Below are 20,961 nucleotides of genomic sequence, written 5' to 3' on the forward strand. Positions count from 1 at the left end.
TCAACGAAAACAATGCTGCACAGGGTCAGGTCTGAGAAGTGGATGAGGTGTTGTGGAAGGCTCCCTTCTTTGAGTTTCAGCTTTCTCTTCTGTAGAATTGAGACCAAAGATTATCTGTTCATAGTTACTGAAGACCATGGCAGCTGTGTTTCCCAAAGATGGCCACAACATTTCCTATCCCTCCTGTGGCCTTGCCACTTTCCACTATCTCTCTGGAAGTGGGGCTGACCTCTGAATTCCAAGGCCAAGGCCGAAAAGGTACAGGGCTGCAGCCCCACCCACCCCACCAGGGTTTCCAGCCCCGCCCATGCTGCTCAGGGCTCTGTCTGGGTATAGGGCCTTGCCCTCTGCTTCACTTCCCCTCCCGTCTGTGGCCCAGTGCCTGGCTGCACATCATGGCCCACCTGCTGGTGCTGCTGGGCTCAGTGGGCTGGGTAAGAGCTCACATCGGGCCTCTCCTCTCCTGGCTCCTGTGTGCCGCTGCCCCCTGCACCCTGTGGCCCTATTCTTGCTGCTGTTCTGACCAGCGCCAGATGCCCAGGTGCTATGCGTGGTCTGTGGGGACTGTTGTGGCCACCAGGAAAGCCTCCCCACCCCATCCCTGATTTCAGTGCTCTGATCCCAGGTCCAGTTCCGCCAAAGGAGAGCTTTGCCCATGCAGCTGCCCGAGACTGAGACTGAGCAACTCCAAGGTCCCCGGACCCCAAATTTCTGCCAGCCAAGGTGTTTGGCCAGCTGGCCCCGCCCTGATCAGGGTGTTGCAGGCAATCTGGCCCAGCTCAAGCCAGTTCACTGGCCACAGTGGGTGTCATAGCAACTGGTCATTAGGTCATTATGGTATGACAGCATTAAGGTCTCTGGTTTTATAGATAAATAGGTAGATAGGTAGATAGATAGATAGATAGATAGATAGATAGATAGATAGATAGATAGATAAGAAATAACAAATATTGGTGATGATGTGGAGAAAAGGGAACCCTTGCACACTGTTCATGGCATTGTAAAGTGGTCCAACCTATATGGTATGTCCAAAGAAAATAAAAACAGATTATAGAAAATATATATGTGTGTACTCCCATGTTCATTGTAGCATTATTCATAATAGTACAGATATGGAAACAACATAAGTGTCAGCAAATTAATGAATAAAGAAGATGCAGTCACACACACACACACACACAATGGACTACTATTCAGCCCTAGTATAAACAGGAGAAAGGGAAATCCTGCCATTTGCAACCACATGGTTGGACCCTGAGAACATTGTGTTAAGTGAGTTAAGTCAGACATAGAGAAACAAATAGTATGTGATATCTCTTATATGTAGAACTTACAAAAATGAATTACCTTGGTAAAATAAAATAGAAGGTGGTTACCGAGGAGTAAAGGATGGCAGAAAGAGAAAAATGTTGTTTAAGGGTACATACTTATAACCAACAGATGAATAAGTTCTGGAAATCTAATACACAATGTAGGGACTATAGATAGCAAAGCTGTATTTTAACATTTAACTTGCTAAGAGACTAGATCTTAATTTTCTCCATCATTAGAATAAATGATAATTGTGTTACATGATAGAGGTATTAGCTAATGCTATAATTATATTGTAATATACATGTATCAAATCAATATCTTATTGTACCTCTTAAATTTACACAATGTTATATGTCCATTATATCTCAATTAAAAATTAAAGAGTTATCACCTCATGCCTTCCAGAATGATAAACCAACAAACAAGTGCTAGTGCTAATGAGGATGTGGAGTAAAGGGAATCCTAGTACACTGCTGGTGGGAATTCAGCCATTGTGAAGAACAGTATGGAGTTTCCTCAAAACATTAAAAATGAAACTGCCATTTGACCCAGTGATCTCACTTCTGGGAATATATCTTAAGAATTCTGAAACACCAATCAGAAAGAATATATGCACCGCTATGTTCATAGCAGCATTATTTACAGTAGCTGAGATCTGGAAACAGCCCAAGTGCCTATCAGTAAATGGGTGGATAGAAAACAATGGTATAGGGGAGACAAAATGGTAACCAAATAGGCAGACAGGTCTGGCACCTTCTCACAGAGCAGGTAGAAGAAACAGCTGAATCAAATAACATCCACCCAGAATTGGTGAATTAAACACAGCTAGTGAGACAATCTGTGGATAGAAAGAGAGTGAGCCAAGTAATCAGATACCATGATAGGAGCAAAAATGGGGAGACAAAGAAACATCCCCCATGTGTGTTTTTCATGGGTGTCTTGCTGTTAGCATTACAAATGAAAATTAATTTTGTAAAGTAAAAATTTTCTAGATGTAATTTACTTATAGGATGTTTTTCCTTACATGGTATTACCCTACTATCCCCCCTTTTTTGATTAATGGAGGCTTTTGTAAATTTTTTAATGCAGTCTTGATAACTTTAAATTTTAATTTTTGCACAAAAATATGACTGCTTTAGGTTCATTGCATGTTCAGGAATTTAAATAAGACAAAGGAAAATCGTTTGGGCAAAAATAAAAAGGATCCCAAATCAATTATAAAGAAAAGATTCCTTTATTAACTTTTGGTAGAGAATATGTTTGTATATTTTCAGAAAACAACTCCAAGACCATGTGGATTCCTGCAACAGAGAGGAATTGACAGGTCTGCTCCAACCATGAAGACAAGAGGAGAAATAGTCCAGAGATGGAAGACACTGACGACGCCTTGCCACGCTAGCAGTCAGCAGCTGTACGTCGCAGCAGGTTGCCTAGGACCAAACCAGAGAGGGTCGGACCTGCATTGCCACCATGTGCCCACCATCCAGATATCAATGCTGACATGTACACATAAGGAACTGTTTGACATTGAAACAGCGACTCAGAACTGTTGGACATTGAAATTGGGACTCAAACATTTTTTGCTATTATATGTTTATTTCTAGTCTGCAGAGGCAAGATTTTTTAAAGGAAAAAAATGGGTGAAAAATAGATACAGAGGCAAAGAAGCATTGAACAGACTGTCAAACTACAGCGGGAAGGCAGGGGAGTTTGAGGGGGGCTGTAAGAGATCAACCTAAGGACTTGTACGCATGCATATAAGTATAATCAAGAGATACAAGACACTGGGGGGGGGCAGGTAAAGGCATGTACTGGGGGGTAGGGGAGGCCGGGGGGGAGGTCAATGGGGAAAAAAAAGGAGACATATGTACTACTATTTGTAATACTTCAAACAATAAAAATAAATAAATAAAATAAATAAAACAAATGGCAAGATAAAAAAAAGGGGGTTGGGAAACAATGTGTTTTTACCTATTAGTGTTTTAACAGTTCCTACCTACATGCTTAACTCTAGTTCTTAATTCAAATCACCTTAAATAAAATTGTTATTTCCTATACCAAAAAAAAAAGAAACAGCCCTCATACAAAACAAATGGAGGAATCACCAAAAAAGGAAGTAAATGAAATGGAGGCAAGCAATTTGTCAGAGAAAGAATTCAGAGCAATGGTCATAAGGATTCTGAAAAGGATGGAAGACAAATTCAACAACATGTGTAATAATCAAGAGGAAATGAAGAAGAATCAAGAAGAAATGAAGAATGACATAGCTGCAATAAAGAACACAATGGAAAGCATCAACAATAGACTAGAAGTTGAGGACTGCATCAGTGAGCTAGAAGATAAGGTAGGTAAAAACACCCAAGCAGAGCAGCAATTGGAAAAACATACACACACACAAAAAAAAATAAAAACAGGAGGAGAGACTAAGGGAGCTATGGGACAACATTAAATGAAACAACATCCTCATAATAGGGGTGCCAGAGGAGATAAAACAGAACAAGGAATAGAAAAACTGTTTAAAGAAATAATGATAGAAACCTTGACTGATATTGCGAAGAAAAAAAACATACACAAGTCTAAGAAGCTCACAGAGTACTAAACAAGATGAACCCAAAAAGACTGACACCAGGACACATCATAATTGAATTGGCAAACACCAAGGACAAATTAAGAATCTTAAAGGCTGCCAGAGAGAGACAGAAAGTTACCTATAAGGGATCTCCTATTAGTCTATCAACTGATTTCTCAACAAAAACACACCAGGCCAGAAGGGAATGGAATGAAATATACAAAGTGATGCAAATCAAGGGACTGAATCCAAGAATACCATACCCAGCAGGGTTATCATTCAAAATTGAAGGTGAAATCAAGTGCTTCACAGAAAAAAAAGGGCTAAGGGAGTTTATTACCAGCAAACCAGCAGTGCAAGATATGCTAAAGGGACTGCTATAAAAAGAAGAAATGTGAAGGGAAGAAGGAACACAGGCATAAAGAATAAAAATGGTGACAAACAAGTACCTATAAATAACAACCTTAAATGTAAATGGATTAAATGCTCCAATCCAAAGACATAGGGTAGCTGAATGGATGAGAAAACATGACCATATATCTGCTGTCTACAAGAGATCCACCTCAGAACAAAGAATTTACACAGACTGATAGCAAAGGGATGGAAAACATTTTGTCAGGCTAATGGAAATGAAAAAAAAAAAAAAAAAGCTGTGGTAGCAATGCCTATATCTGACAAATTAGACCTGAAAGTGAAGGCCATAACAAGAGTTAAGGACGGCCACTTCATAATACTAAAGGGAGCATTTCAACAAGAGGATATAACTCTGGTAAGCATATATGCACCCAATACAGGAACACCCAAATACATAAAAAAAAAAAAAAAAAAAAAAAAAAACTTCTGGAAGATATCAAGGGAGAGATCGATAACAATACAGTCATAGTAGGGGACTTTAATATCCCATTGACACCACTGGATAAATCCTCTAAACAAAAAAATCAGCAAAGAAACATCAATCCTAAATGAATCATTAGATCTTATGGAATTAATTGACATCTTCAGATCATTTCACACCAAAGCTAGAGAATATACATTCTTCTCAAGTGCACAAGGGACATTTTCAAAGATAGACCACAAATTGGGACACAGGCAATGTCTCTTCAAATTCAGGAAGATAGAAATCATATCAAGCATCTTCTCCAACCACAATGGCATAAAATTACAAATCAACTACAATAAAAACAATGAAAAAATCAAAGACTTGGAGGCTAAATAACATGCTACTAAATAATGATTGGGTTACCAAAGAGATCAAAGAAGAAATAAAAAGCATCCTGGTAACAAACGACAATGAAAACACAACAATCCAAAATCTATGGGACACAATGAAAGTAGACTTGAGATGGAAGTTCATAGCTCTACAGGCCTACTTCACAAAACAAGAAAAAGTGATAATAAATTATCTAACCCTACAACTCAAAGAATTATAAAGAGAGCAAAATGAATAGCCCAGAGTAAGTGGAAGGAAGGAAATAATAAAGATCAGAGTGGAAATAAACAACATAGAGACCACAAAAACAATACAAAAGATCAATAAAACCAAGAGCTGGGTCTTTGAAACAATAAACAAGATTGATGAAGCTCTAGCCAGTCTCACCAAGAAGAAAAAATATAGGACCCAAATTAAAAAAATCAGAAATGAAAGAGGTTGAGGTAACAATCAACCCCACAGAAATAAAAAGGATTATCAAAAAATACTGTGAACAACTCTATTCCAACAAACTGGACAACCTAAATGAAATGAACATATTCTTAGAAAAATGCAAGCTTTCAAAAATCAATCAGGAAGAATAAAAAAACCTGAATAGGCTGATAACTACTGAAGAAATTGAAGCAGTAATCAAAAATATTCCAGCAAACAAAAGCCCTGGTCCAGACGGCTTTACAGGGGAGTTCTACCAAGCATTCAAAGAATACTAAAACTTATCCTCCTCAGACTATTCCAAAAAATTCAATAGAAAGGCACACTTCCAAGCTCTTTCTATGAAGCCAGCATTGTCCTAATTCCAAAACCAGATAAAGACACCACAAAGAAAGAGAACTATAGGCCAATATCCTTGTTGAACATAAATGCTAACATTCTCACCAAAATTCTAGCAAATCGAATCCAGCATTGCATTAGAAAGATCATACACCATGACCAAATGGGATTTATTTGGGGATGCAAGGATGGTACAATATCCACAAATCAATAAATGTGATATATCACATAAATAAATTGAGAGACAAAAATAACATAATCATATTAGTTGATGCAGAAAAAGCATTTGACAAAATCCAACACCCTTTCTTGTAAAAAACTCTCAGCAAAGTGGGACTAGAGAAGCCATGGGCAAACTACGGCCCGAGGGCTGGATCCGGCCCGTTTGGCTGTTCTATCCGGCCTGCGGAGCCGAAAGAGTGAAGGGTTCTCTTGCTCTCCCCTCCACTCCTTTACTTTGAATTTATATTAGTTCACACAAACACTCCATCCATGCTTTTGTTCCGGCCCTCTGGTCCAGTTTAAGAACCCATTGTGGCCCTCGAGTCAAAAAGTTTGCCCACCCCTGGACTAGAGGGATCATACTTCAACATAATAAAAGCCTTATATATATGACAAACCTACAGCCAACATCATACTCAATGGGCATACCTAAATCCATTTCCCCTAAGAACTGGAACAAGACATGGATGCTCACTTTCACCACTCCTGTTTGATATAGTACTGAATATAGTGCTATCCATAGAGATCAGACAAGAAGAAATAAAAGGAATCCAAATTGGAAAATAAGTAGTAAAACTGTCATTAACCGCAGATGACATGATACTGTACATAGAAAACCCCAAAGAGTCCATCAAAAAACTACTAGACTTACTAAATGAATTCGGCAATGTAGCAGGATACAAAATTAACATCCAAAAATCTATGGCATTTTTATACACCAACAATGAACTCACAGAAAGAGAAACTAAAAAAAAAATCCTATTTACCATCGCACCAAAAAAAATTAAGATACCTAGGAATAAACTTAACTAAGGAGGTAAAAGACCTGTACTCAGAAAACTACAGGACATTGAAAAAAGAGATAGAGGAAGACATAAACAAATGGAAGAACATACCATGTTCATGGATTGGTAGAATCAACATAATTAAAATATCCATACGACCCAAAGCAAACTAGATATTCAATGTAATACCCATTAAAAATAGCAATGGCATATTTTACAGACCTAGAATAAACTCTCTAAAAATTCATCCTATCTAATAAAGGAGTAATATGCAAATTAACCATCACCCTGCAACAAAGATGGTGGTTTCCATAGCAGCAGAGGGAAGGGGGAGACAGCTGACGGCATTGCCCCTGGTGACACAAGCCCAGTGTCCTGTGCCCTGGCCATGCAGAGGGAGGGGCCTCTGGCCAGAGGCTGGGCACAGGACACTGGGCTTGCTGTCGCCCCTGTTGACAAGCCCAGCAAGCATCCCATGCCTCGGCCACACAGAGAGAGGGCCTCTGGCCAGAGGCCAGGGCGTGGGACACTGGCGTTGTTGCAGGCCTGGCTGAGGGCTCCCCCCAGGCACGAATTTCGTGCACCAGGCCTCTAGTCTAGAATAAACAAAGACCCTGAATAGCCACAGCAATCCTGAGAAAGAAGAACAAAGTTGGTGTGATCACAATGCCAGATGTCAAGCTATATTACAAAGCCACAGTTCTCAAAACTGCCTGGTACTGGCACAAGAACAGATATATAGACCAATGAAACAGAACAGAGAGCCCAGAAATAGACCCAAACCATTATGCTCAATTAATATTTCACAAAAGAGGCAAAAGTGTACAATGTAGTCAAGACAGTCTCTTCAGTAAATGGTGCTGGTCAGATACATGCAAAAAAATGAAACTAGATTACCTACTTACACCATACACAAAAACAAACTCAAAATGGTTAAAGGATTTAAATGTAAGATGGAAAACCACAGAAATCTTAGAAGACTTCATAGACAGCAAAATATCAGACATATGTCATAGCAATATCTTTACTGATACAGCTCCTTGGGCAATGGAAATTAGGAGAAAATAAACAAATGGGACTATCTCTATAATAAAGAGCCAGGATGTAATAACCAATCATGATCACGACCAAAGGCTGACCATCTGGAAATCAGCGCTGGGTTGCCATGGGGACCCAGCGCTGACTACTGCAGCTGCAGGCCCGGTGACCCAGCAGTGACTGCTGAGGGGCTTTGAATAAGGCCCGGCAAGAGACCTGAAGAGAGAAGCAGGGGTTGATCTGTAGCATCTGAGGAGCTTTTGACCAGCACTTGCTTCTCTCTTTCCCTCTGAGCCTGGCCAGAATCCCTGTGTCCATTTCTCTCCAGGCCTCCACCGGGGCTGCTGATCAGCCCCGCCTTTCTGATCAAGCCCCATTGATAGGCCCAAAGATGCTGACTGGCATAGAAACTGGCCAATCAGAACCAAATCTGGGTCAACTGTGAGGAGGCAGTGGCTGCCTAGGAGTTGAAGCTTTTGACACTGACTGGCATAAAAACTGACCATTTAGAACCAAATTGGCCAGCAGAGGAAGGCAGTTGGGGGTGAGATCAGGTTGGGAGGGGAGGGCAGTTGGGGGCAACCAGGCCAGCAAGGGGAGGGCAGTTAGGGACGAGATCAGGCCAGAAGGGGAGGGCAGTTGGGGGCCACCAGGCTGGCAGGGGAGGGCAGTTGGGGGTGATATCAGGCTGGCAGGAGAGGGCAGTTTGGGGTGAGATCAGGCCAGCAAGGGAGGGGAGTTAGGGGTGATCAGGCAGGCAGAGGCAGTTAGGGGCAATCAGGCAGGCAGGCAGGCAGGCAGGTGAGCAGTTAGGAGCCAGTGGTCCCAGATTGCGAGAGGGATGTCCGACTGCCGGTTTACAGACCTGATCAGGCCTAAACCGGCAGTCAGACATCCCTCAAGGGGTCCCCAATTGGAGAGGGTGCAGGCTGGGCTGAGGGAACTCCCCCCCCGCCATGCACGAATATCATGCACTGGGCCACTAGTATCAAAATAAAAAGCTTCTGCACAGAAAAAAAAAAAAAAAACATCAACAAAACAACAAGAAAGCCCACTGCATATTTGCCAATGTTATATCTGATAAGGGTTTAATCTCCAAAATTTACAGAGAACTCATACAAATTAACAAAAGGAATATAAACAATCTAATTTTAAAAAATGGGCAAAGGACCTAAATAGATACTTTTCAAAAGAAGACATACAGAAGGCCGAGAGATATATGAAAATATGCTCAAAGTCACTAATCAACCGAGAGATACCATCTTACACCTGTCAGAATGGCTATCATCAACAAATCAACAAACAACAAGTGCTGGTGAGGATGTGAAGAAAAAGGAGCCCTTGTGTACTTCTGGTGGGAATGCCGACTGGTGTAGCCACTGTGGAAAACAGTATGGAGTTTCCTCAAAAAGTTAAAAATGGAAATCCCATTTGACCCAGTGATCCCACTTCTAGGAATATATCTCAAGAAACCAGAAACACCAATTAGAAAGGATATATGCACCCCTATGTTCATAGCAGCACAATTTACAATAACTAAGATTTGGAAACAGCCCATCAGCAGATGAGTGGATAGAAAACAGTGGTACATCTACAAGATGGAATACTAAGCTGTTATAAAAAAGAATGAACTTTTACCATTTGCAACAGCATGGATGGAATTGGAGACCATTATGCTAAGATATGAGTTATATGAGATATATGTGGGATATAATGATCAACATAATTTGATGAACAAAAATAGGTCCAGAGACAAGGTAGAACTGAACAGACCATCCAACCTCAGAGAGAAGGTAGGGGAGAGGGGGTTAGGGATCAACCAAAGGACTTGTATGTATGCATATTAGCATACCAATGGACACAGACACTGGGGCAGTGGGGGCTTGCCCTCGCAGGTGGGAGAGGCCAGGGGAGGGGGTCAATCAGGAAAAAGGAGACATATGTAATACTTTAAACAATAAAATAATAATAATAATAAAAATAAAAGTGGTATATTTTCACAATGGAATACTATGTGGCTATAAAAATGAAGAATCTGTTACCCTTTGCAGCACGGATGGACCTGGAGATTATTATTCTAAGTGAAATAAGCCAGTCTGAGAAAGACAAATACCACATGATCTTACATATATGTGGAATCTAATGAACAAAATAAACTGACTATCAAAATAGGTCCAGAGACATGGATACCTGGAACAGACTGACAGATCTCAGAGGGAAAAGGTGTGGGGGATGGGAAGAAATTAATCCAAGAGCATATGTGCATATATGCATAGCCCATGGACATAGATAATAGTGTGATGAAGGCCTGGGTTGGGGTAGGGGTTAGTTGTAGGGGGTGGAAGTGGTGAATGGGAGGCATCTGTAATAATGTCAACAATTAAAAAAATAATGAATGAATAGGAAAGGAAGCTCAGAAATGTGGCATTTCATCACCATGTATGTATCTAGTTAAAAACACAGCAGGGTACAGTGAGGAAGTATATCTTTGAAATGTGAAAGACAAATACTGTATGATCTCACTAATATGTCTAATTTAAAAAAATATTATAAACTTAAAGAAACATAGAACACATGGGTGATTGCCAGAGAGAATAAATGTTTGAAGGGAGTCAAAAGATACAAAATTCCAGTTATAAGTTACAAGATAAATAAGTTCTTGAGATTTATTGTCAGCATACTGACTATAGTTTTTAAAAGTAAAATTAATTTAAATTTGAACCTGTGTCAGAACGCCTGTTCTGGTGTGGGATTCTGTAAAGAATAAAGATAGCATATGTCCTTTTCTGTCATTTACATTAAAATAGGTGAATGCAAAATTATTACCAATAAAACTACACTTCAATACATTTCAATGAATTAGAAATTCCAAACAGTTGAAGTTCAAAGCCTAGGCAAATTATAGTGTGTTTTTCTCTGTTGACTAAATTCCCCACATCATTATTATGCTAAATTGGAGGGAAGAAAAACAAATAAAGCTTAAGCCTCAGAATATACCTTTACTTAACATAAGGAAGAATTTTGAGCAAGAGGAACCAAGTTCAAGACCTCCCCTCCATTGTGCTAGTGCCTGTTATTAAAGAAAATATATATTTAAAGGCCACAGTGATTCACTTTAATCATGTTTTGAATGTCTTTTTTTTCCCTCAAATTTAGTTGAGCTACCTGCTTTAGTTCCTTTTTTCAGGTTATATGTGTTCTGTGTGTATGTCTGTATTTTCTAATATTTTGTTTTATTTGATTTTTGTTCCAAAGGATGAGATCTCTTTTGAACTATAATTTTGATTCTCATAGTGAACAATAAATTAGATTGGAGTAAGATTCAATCAACCTCTATTTACCTGACTCCCACCATATCTAGGCAATAGATTTTGTTTATGCCCATGAATGATTTTCCTGAAGTAGCTGATAAATTAAAGAACCAGGAGTCCAATACATTTTCTACTATAGCAAACCTGACCAGGAAAAGGTTTCCATTCTTTTCTAAAATTTTTAAATTAAATTTATTTGGGTGACATTGATTAATAAGATTATGTAGGTTTCAAGTATACAATTATGATACATCATCTGTATATTGCACTGTGTGCCCAACACCCAAAGTCACATCTTCTTTTTAAGTCTTTAGGCCATTTGTGTTTTTGCAGCATTAAAATACAAGTTAAAATAATTTTGAAGAATCATAATTTTTTGGACACAGTGAAATATACCAAGTGAGTTCAATAGCATCTTTGAGGACATAGACATGTGTGTACATACACTCATACACACCTCGCTCTGGGTGTGTTTGGCTGCTGGTGGCTAGTCAAAGAGGAATGTTGTAAAAAGTATATAAATTGTTTTTAAGAGTGATCACTTTGCAACAGGAAGGGTTTTACTTGCTCTTGTTCTCTCTCTTTTTCTTTCTTTTAAACAAAGGAGAGGTTGTTTATAGCAGCTGGTATGTATTTTGTAACACATCATTAAAATGATCCAAGCCAGACCATTCAAAAGAGCCAATTTGTTAGGTACTGATGAACTTGTGATACACAGAAGCCAGACAGGTTATTCTGCTGATTCAGTCGGGTTTTTTTAGGTCCTGTAGGCACATAATTTTCTCCTAAGTTAAAAATTTTAAAAGCAATTAAAATATAAAGGCAAATATTGTAAAACTCCAAATTAATAGGCATGCTTCGATACATATTTCTCTCTGCATCAGGGAATTTAAAATGGTATTGGAAATAGACTAAATGTCAGTGATAATTTTAAAATGCACTGCATGTCTAGTTTACTTTTTACACCACGTCACTAACTTTGATAGTATAGATTGTATATTTTCTAAATATATTGGGAAAAGACAACTGACTATTCAAAGTGTCATCTCTAAGTTCATTCCAAATGCTACTTTCGCATAAAATAATAAAGAACATGCACTTCCATACTTAACATTGGCACTTTAATGCAAACATTTTCTGTCTCTAGTGTTTGGAAAAAACTTCAAATATGTAGTACCTTGTGTGCGTTCTTTTTTCTCTTCCTGCCAAAAGATGGATTCTACCTATGTTCTGCTCCTAGACACCAGAGATGACATCAATTCTTATGAGAAAAGACAGGTTCCTAAATTTAGACCTTGAAGGAGAAAAATTGTTTTACTTCATCTTTAGTAAGGATTCCATTTGTAAATGTTCCTATCCATTGAAACACGCTGAGAAGACAATGAATGAACATTGCAGCAAAGCACTGTGGCAGAAGGAAATTAGGCAGTGGCAGAGAATGGAAACATTGGGATTTGCCATCTGTGTACACACGAATCCATTCAAGATCATAAATCTTCTTCACAGTTCCATCATTGGTTAAAGGTCATCTGTCTATTTGTATTCAGCCCAACCCTCTTTCTATTTAAGAAGATAGAGCTCAAATCATGAAATGAATGAAAATGTCTTTGAATATGATTAAATTAAATTTCTCAAAAAGAGAGTGGATATAAAATCATAAAACCTACTAAGAGAGAGAGAGATCCAAGTCAGCTATCTAAGATCAACTTTAGCTTGCTCATTATTCTGTTCTTAACCGTCCCTGCCTTCCTGTTTCCACTGGTACATGAAAAACTTCAGAGAGAGAAGCCCACAGGGCAACAGGTGAGGGGCACAGCAGGATCCTCTGAAAGATACTAATGATGAGATAGAAACTTGATGTTCTGATTTTAGAAAGAACAGCATTAACCTGAAGTCTCAGGAATATTTTTCTGGTTCCTTTTTATTTTAACATACATTGATAATGACAATGAGCTTTTTTTATTTGGCTGTTGAGGTATATAGAAGTTCCAGAACCTTCCATTGTCTTTTTAAAATATGTCATTAAACTTAAATTATTCTGCAGTTAAACAGTTGAGTTTTTAGATATTTGTGATAAGATTTAGTATTTATTCGTATTAAAATTCATCTTGGTTTACTGAGCCCAGTTGTTTTAAAATGCAACAAATTTGTTTATCCCCAATTTCATAGCATACACATTATAGTATAAATTCGCTAAGAGAGAGGGGAAAGGGAGAGGATGCAAGTAAGTACTTCAGCATTTGCATTGGCATTTGAAAGATAAGAAGGATTTTGAGAAATGAACATCACAGGGAAGGTTATACTTTTTCCTTACCCTACTCTATTCTTTGCTTCAAGCTGCTTATCACCTTTGTCTCCAATGCCTACCAAAACATATCTTACACATAATGGCCATACTGGTGTGACAAGAAAAACAAAAACATACAATGTCAACACCACCACCAAAAAGGGTTATCTGTATAATTTCACTTTATGCTGTATGCTACAGTGAATTTGAGAAATTTAAAACAAAAGGAAGTAACTTGATTTGTAAAATAAAACTCTCATCATAAACAAGGGAATAAGAGGTACATAATATTCAAAGAATGGCTAACAACTCTCTCAACAAGGACTACATGACGAAATCACCTACCCATTGCTAACCCCTATGGAATTTACTGCAAAAGGTGAGGATTTAAAGGAGTCAAGGGTTTATTGGTTTCAAGATAAATGGAATGTAGTTCTGACCCTTGACCTTGGGAGCAAAGGATGGTCAATATCTTACAAATTTTCAGCCAGACCCAACAAAGAAGAATCATTCTGCTCCAAATGCCATTATCAACTCAAGTGGTGAATAATGGTAGTGGTTAAATGACTTATTAAAAACTAATTTTTTAAGAAGTGTGAGAATGTGTGGCAGAACTAGGACTCAAACTCTGCCTGGACATATTATACAGAATGTTCACTTCTTAAAGCTTTGATTCTTTATTGTTTGTACAGTGAGGAATTTTATTTTAAAACTAGAGGCCTACTGCACGGATTTGTGCACCAGTGGGGTCCCTTGACCTGGCCTGTACCCTCTCGCAATCTGGGACCCCTCAGGGGATGTCAGAGTCCTGGTGCATGGATTTGGCCCAATCCCCACAGGCCAGGCTGAGGGACCCCACCTGTGTAAGAATCCATGCATCAGTCTCTAGTATGCATATAAGACCTTTGGTTAATCTCTTCCCGCCTTCCCCCTCCCCGCTTCTCTCTGAGATTCATCAGTCTGTTCCATGTTTCCATGCCTGTGCATTGGGTGTCTGACCCCTGGTGGTCATTGCCCATCATAGCCAGTCGAACAGTCAGTCAAAAGGTTGAATGGTAGGACAGTCACTTAGGCTTTTATATATATAGATATTTGTAGAACTATATTTACTTTCAAGTTTGCATTTATTTTCCATGTCGCTTGTTTGGCATTTAACGTGTGCTAGCCAGTTGTGTCTCATTCTAGGGATTTAGACAACGTCAGAAACTGTGTGTTTGGGCATGCAATTTTTCAAGGATATAAATAAATGTCATTTTACCACATAAACTGCAGAAACTCTGGGGACAAGCCTATGTCTATTATTTTGTTATTACTTTAATTCTAAGCACAATGACTTAACTGATTTTGAGGAAGTTAATAGGAAAGTGTTTATTTGTGCAGGTCTAAGAGTATTTTCTTTGTAAAGTATATGTATTATTATCCTCTCTAATAAGATTATGTCACTAGACAGGATTCTGGAGAAAATATTTCTAGATTCAAGAGTGATAACATAAATGCTGAGGTAATCTAACAAGTTTCTGAAATACTTGGATTCTGCAGATTACTTTTAAAAATAGATAAATAAAATGCATGTCTATAATTATTTCAAAATAAAAAGTTAAAAATACACATAAATAAGAAAATAGGCTTTCTTTTAAAATATTTTTTGCTTTATAAGCATGCTGATAAGCATACTCCATACATTGGGATTTATGATTTGTTTGAGTATCTGCCAAGGATTTGAAAGTAGGGCTGTATTTTCCTTAATTTAATTAATTTAGGTGACATTGAGCAAATCTTCCTTTTTCTTTTTATATGTCAGTGTCTTCACCTCCACTAATACATCTTTGAGCCAGGGACATGACAATCTGTATCTCCAGGTAGTAACAAAAAGCATAATAAATTTTAGCAAAAGAGGAACTACTTTTTCTTTGATTATCAATAATATCCCTTTGAGTGTTTTGGGGAAGTTGGGATTTGTTTAGTAAAGGTTGGTTTTTGTTGTTTTTGTCTTCATTGTGTGAATTAGTACACTGTACAAATTTCAATGACTGAAAGGAGTTTTTTCTAGATCAGTTCTGCAGACAGTCCTCCTCCTTCATGTTCAATGCTCCTTTCTTCCCTTATAGCATGACCTCAAGATTTCCACAGGGATACCTGCAAGCCAAAGTCATAAATTTGGGAAGAATGCCATTTTTTTTCTATGTAGATCTCTCATTAATCACCTGTATCAATGTTCCATTGGTCCAATGTAATTTACAAGGTGAAATAAACAGAAAATTAAGAAAGGAGCAAAAATGAATAAGAAAAAGCAAATACATGCTGTATATAAAACCTCTATTGTCTTTCTTCTCATCCCTATTTCCACTTTTAAAATTAATATTATACAGTTGTATTAGTTCTTTAAATATCCTCAGGTACCCTTATGCTTTTTCTTTTTTCTAAAACACACTGATACTAAAATTAAACTAACAAAGTCACACACACACACAAAGAGAAAAGCCTAAAACATGTTTAAAGATGCAATTCAACAGGACAGATGATATCAGTCCCCTGGGATATAGATCTGCTGTAACTGCCAGAGAAAAAGCAGTGCAAGCAAGAGTGGTGGTGAAATGGAAGAAAACAAACCTTATGTCTGTGAAGTCCTGGCCACTAGGAGCTCAGTTTGTGAGGAGAAAGTAACATCACTTGAAATATTCAGAATGATGTTGTTTCCTGTGAAATTTTGGTTATAGTCCTTACTCCACTTTTATGGAAACCCATCAGGGATATCCAGCTATAACCACCAGAACATTTCTCATTTTTATACTCAGAGCAGGTCTATAGAGCTAAGATTACATGTTTATTTCAGGCAACTTCTGATTCTATGTGAGGTGTGTAAGTGCTAAAGACTTTGTGCATCATACTTTGGGCATTGTTGGTGGTGAGGGGTAATCACTCAATATGTGAATAATCCCGTTTCAAACAGAAAACAATGGCTAGAACTCAGGAGGGAAGAGCAATTATATTACCCCTAAATCAGGACTTTCAGGAAAGCATAGTAACAAAATTTGTGGCATAGACAGAAAAACTATTTTGGGGATAAGAAAGAAAGGCTTTGTATATACATCCAGGCTAGCTCAAGGCCTAGTGTAATAGATTTGTAGTATACTTAAAGGTGAGAGGTAATAGGGAAGGAAATGCTACATGCAAACTTTCCCTACTTTATAATTTTGCTTCCAGGTGGTCTGGAGTGAAAAGATTCTTTGAGATAATTATGAACTTGGGCAGAGTCTCAATACAGTATTTGTTATATTCCTGTTTAAAAACAAACAAACAACTGTGCAATGAACATTTGAAATAAACCTTTAAAGTAAGCTAAATTCATTTTAATGTATATTAAAATTTTCAATCAAAAATATCTAAATTGTAAATTTGTTGACCCTTTTTTATGTCATATCTATGTACTCTAAGGGTTTGAATTTTAAATGTTATGTGTACATCTACTAGTAAAGCTCGTTGTTTATAAATATTTAATTAATCCCACATGTATTTACTCTCATAAATCAAAATGTAGAAAGATGAAAGGTACTTATTATTAAACACATAATAGGGTTGAACAACCAGTCTCTTTATATTAACCCAAATCCCTGGCTAACATCAGAACTCCTCAATTATGTCCACATGATATGGCAGGCTTTGCCAATGCTGAAATTTACAAACAGATTTCACAAATCTTTTTGAGTAAGTCTCTGTGGTGGCTACTTCATAGAAGTTAGCAATAAAAAAATACTTAGTCCTTTATTTTAAGACACATAGAAAATCCAAAAATGTTAGAACTATCTAACTAATCAAAGTGGAAGATTTGGAGTAAAAAACACACAGAATTTATCCATTTCCTTCACTATTTAAAAATAAATGTTCAATGGCTACTATTTTGAACATTTTGTTAACTTTTCACTGAGTAATTTTTTCCTTTGCAATTCTTTAGAAACAATCCCCCCTTTCAACCATCAACTTCTTAATCAACACTCTGATCACTTTAAGCCATAATTCTTACCTGAGCCTATTTCTCAGTCTTTTATTAGATCAGACTATATAAAAATCACTTCCATTCAATGCCTCACTTATTAAAATATTTAAAAGTATTGTTCATTGTTGAAAAATTGATAGAATATAGGAAAGAATAAACAACATATAATCACACAAGCTTTCACAGCAGGAAAAATCACAGTTAATATTTGGTTTATTTCTGTTCAAAATTCTCTAAAAATAAATCTACATTTATAGAGATATTTTACAAAATTGGGATTGCTCTTATTATATGGTAATCTGATTGTCTTAATTTAGCAATAAATCAAGTTCATTTTTCATGTGTTAACTATTCTTTAAAATGTTTCGATGGCTTTGAGTTATTTCAACATATGGATATATCTGAGTTACTTAACAAATCTTATTGTTTGGACATACAGATTGTTTCGATTTTTTTTTTACTACTGTAAAGAGCACAGCAATAATCCTATATGTGCACAAATTTCTAGTCTTCTGTAATAAGTTCTTCGAAGAACTGTTAATTAGGTCTAAGTTTATACATATTTTAGAATTTTATTTACTTTAAATATGTTTTTATTGATTTTAGAGAGAGAGGAAGGGGGGATAGAGAGATAGAAACATTGATGAGAGAGAAACATTGATCCACTGCCTCTTGCATGACCCCTTCTGGGGATCAAGCCTGCAACCTGGGCATGTGCCCTCAATGTGAATCAAACCGGTGACCTCTTGATTCAAAGGTCAATGCACAACTATTGAGCCAGGCAATAAACTTTTTTTGAACTTTTATATAATTGCTATATTACCCCAGAAAGTTTCTCATGGATAATTTTTCTCACAGTTGCTAGTGTACATAGTAGTGTAGTACTTGTTTTGTAAACTGGATTGTTCCTGAGGAAGATGACCTTTGATATCTATAATCTATACTTTTGATAATATCTCTAACTAATTATACTCATAGTACACTTATTTCACATAAAGACTGTCCAGTAAATAACTTTTTAGTGCTTGCAAAGCTTAACTGTTTTGCAAACAATTTCCCTTCCTTTTTAAATAAAGAATTTATGCCAAAAGTTACTAAAATATAAAAATATGCTATAAGAAGAAATATGACAACATAATTGTTTCAGGCAGAGGTAGTTTACTTGACACAAGGCTCTGTTCTGAGGATGTTGTATGAAACCATTTGAATAGTACCTCTTGTTTCAATGAACCCAAAGAATGACATTTTTCTAGAAGAACCTTTGTCCCAAAGCCAATCAAATACAGCATTTGCCTCTTCTGACCCTGTGCATACCCACCACTACCTCATGTATTGAAGGGCCCTCATTGCTTGAACTTCACCTTCAAGGTGTTTCTCTGTGCTATAGCTTTATTTGTAAGAGCTATAGGAATGCAAGTTGAGTGGTACCTAAAGGGTTGAAAATCTGCTGAAGAAAAATGGAGAACGGAAATACATTCCATAGCAACACCTTCACACCCTTCCTGTATTGTCCATCACCCTCCACCAGGCCTCTTACTCCCAGGGTGAGTGAAATCAACCTACATTGCATTATATATGGTGTCCCCAAAATATATACACACACTTTGAATAATTATAAAGGCAGAGATTATTAAAATACATTTCATTTTCAAAATTGTGCTATCAGCTGTTAAAGTGTATATACATTTTTGGGACACCTGTATTTTATATACAAAGTGTATTTGCTTACTTCCAAATTATTGTTAATTACTTATATAAGTGTGTTCAAGTAAAATACTTTTATGTTGGCAAAAACTGGTAGGTAATTAAACATATTATATTTCCGCAATAAAATTAATAAAGATATGTTTTCCTTTAATGGTTTTTCACATAGTACCCAGATATTCAGAAACAAGTTAAAGTTATTAGGTGAGGATTGATGTATAGACTCAGGTGGAAAAAGCAGATTGTAAAACATATCTCCTTTATGATCATAATTGAGTGTACTTTTATGTATTATACTGAGTTTAATCTAAAAGCATGTCAATCACCTTGCCATTTCCAGACTCTAGAGGACACCATCATTCCTTGGCTCCACCTTGAAAGCCAGCATTCACATCACTCCTATTTTCTTCTGTTATCACAACTCCTCTGATTGACTCTTCAACCCTTTTTCACTTAGGAGACCTTTGTGATTATATTGGGGCCATCCAGATAATCTGGGATAATCTCCCCATTTCCAGATTCTTAATTTAATTACAATCTGCAAGGTCCCTTTATGGCATATAAGGTAATATATTCACAGATTTTAGGAACTAGGACATGGATATCTTTAGGGATCATTGTTCTTAAATGTTAACTATTTTTTAATACAAACAATCAATATGCATTTGTTGTTTGGGTTGTCAAAAAGGAATTTTTTTTCTCCAAATACTTTGAACATTTTATGACTGATTTTTATGTTCATGCTAAGTTGAAGAACTAACAGGAAACTTTAGATTTCACTTATAAGTGAGATCATATGATATTTGTCTTTCTCTGATTAGCTTATTTCACTTAGCATATTATTTTCCAGTTCTATCCATGCTGTTGCAAAAGGTGAGATTTTTTTTTCTTTTTAAGGCTGACTAGTATTCCATTGTGTAAATGTACCACAGCATTTTTATCTACTCATCTACTGACCTTTGGAATCTACTAAACAAAATAAACTGACAAACAAAATAGAAACAGAGGCATGGATACATGGAACAAAGTGACAGCTGTCAGAGGGGAGGGAGATTGCGGGGGAGGTTGAATTAAAGAAGGTGAAGGGATTAAGCAAAAAAAAAAAAAAAAATAGATATATAGCCCTAACTGGTTTGGCTCTGTGGATAGAGCATCCATTGGCCTGCGGACTGAAAGGTCCAAGGTTCGATTCCGGTCAAGGGCATGAACCTTGGTTGCAGGCACATCCCCATTAGGGGGTGTGCAGGAGGCAGCTGATCAATGTTTCTCTATCATTGATGTTTCTAACTTTATCCCTCTCCCTTCCTCTCTGTAAAAAATCAATAAAGTATATTTAAAAAAGAAAAATTAAAAAAATAGATATAGAGATGATATAGATGATAGATAATAGAGATAGAGATAGATATAGAGAGATATAAATAAATGATATAGATTAGATATAGATATAGATAGATATAGATATAGATAGATATACAGTAGATATAGATAGATATAGATATAGTCAACTGTGTAGTATTAGCCAGAGAGAAAAGGGGGTGGGGTGTGGGGAGGTGGAGGTAGGCAAAGGTGGTAGGGGGAATGAGGTTGGGGATGGAAAGAGACTGCTTGGGGTGATGGGCACAAATGCATTGTGCAGATGGTGTTTTGTTGAGTTGTATACTTGAAGCCAGTATAGTTTTGTGAACCAATGTCACTTCAATAAATTCAATTTAAAAAAAAAAGAACTGAAAGATTAGAGATACTAGTGCATCATAAA

Source organism: Plecotus auritus (assembly GCF_963455305.1).
Source record: "Plecotus auritus genome assembly, chromosome: 2".
Taxonomy (NCBI): domain Eukaryota; kingdom Metazoa; phylum Chordata; class Mammalia; order Chiroptera; family Vespertilionidae; genus Plecotus; species Plecotus auritus.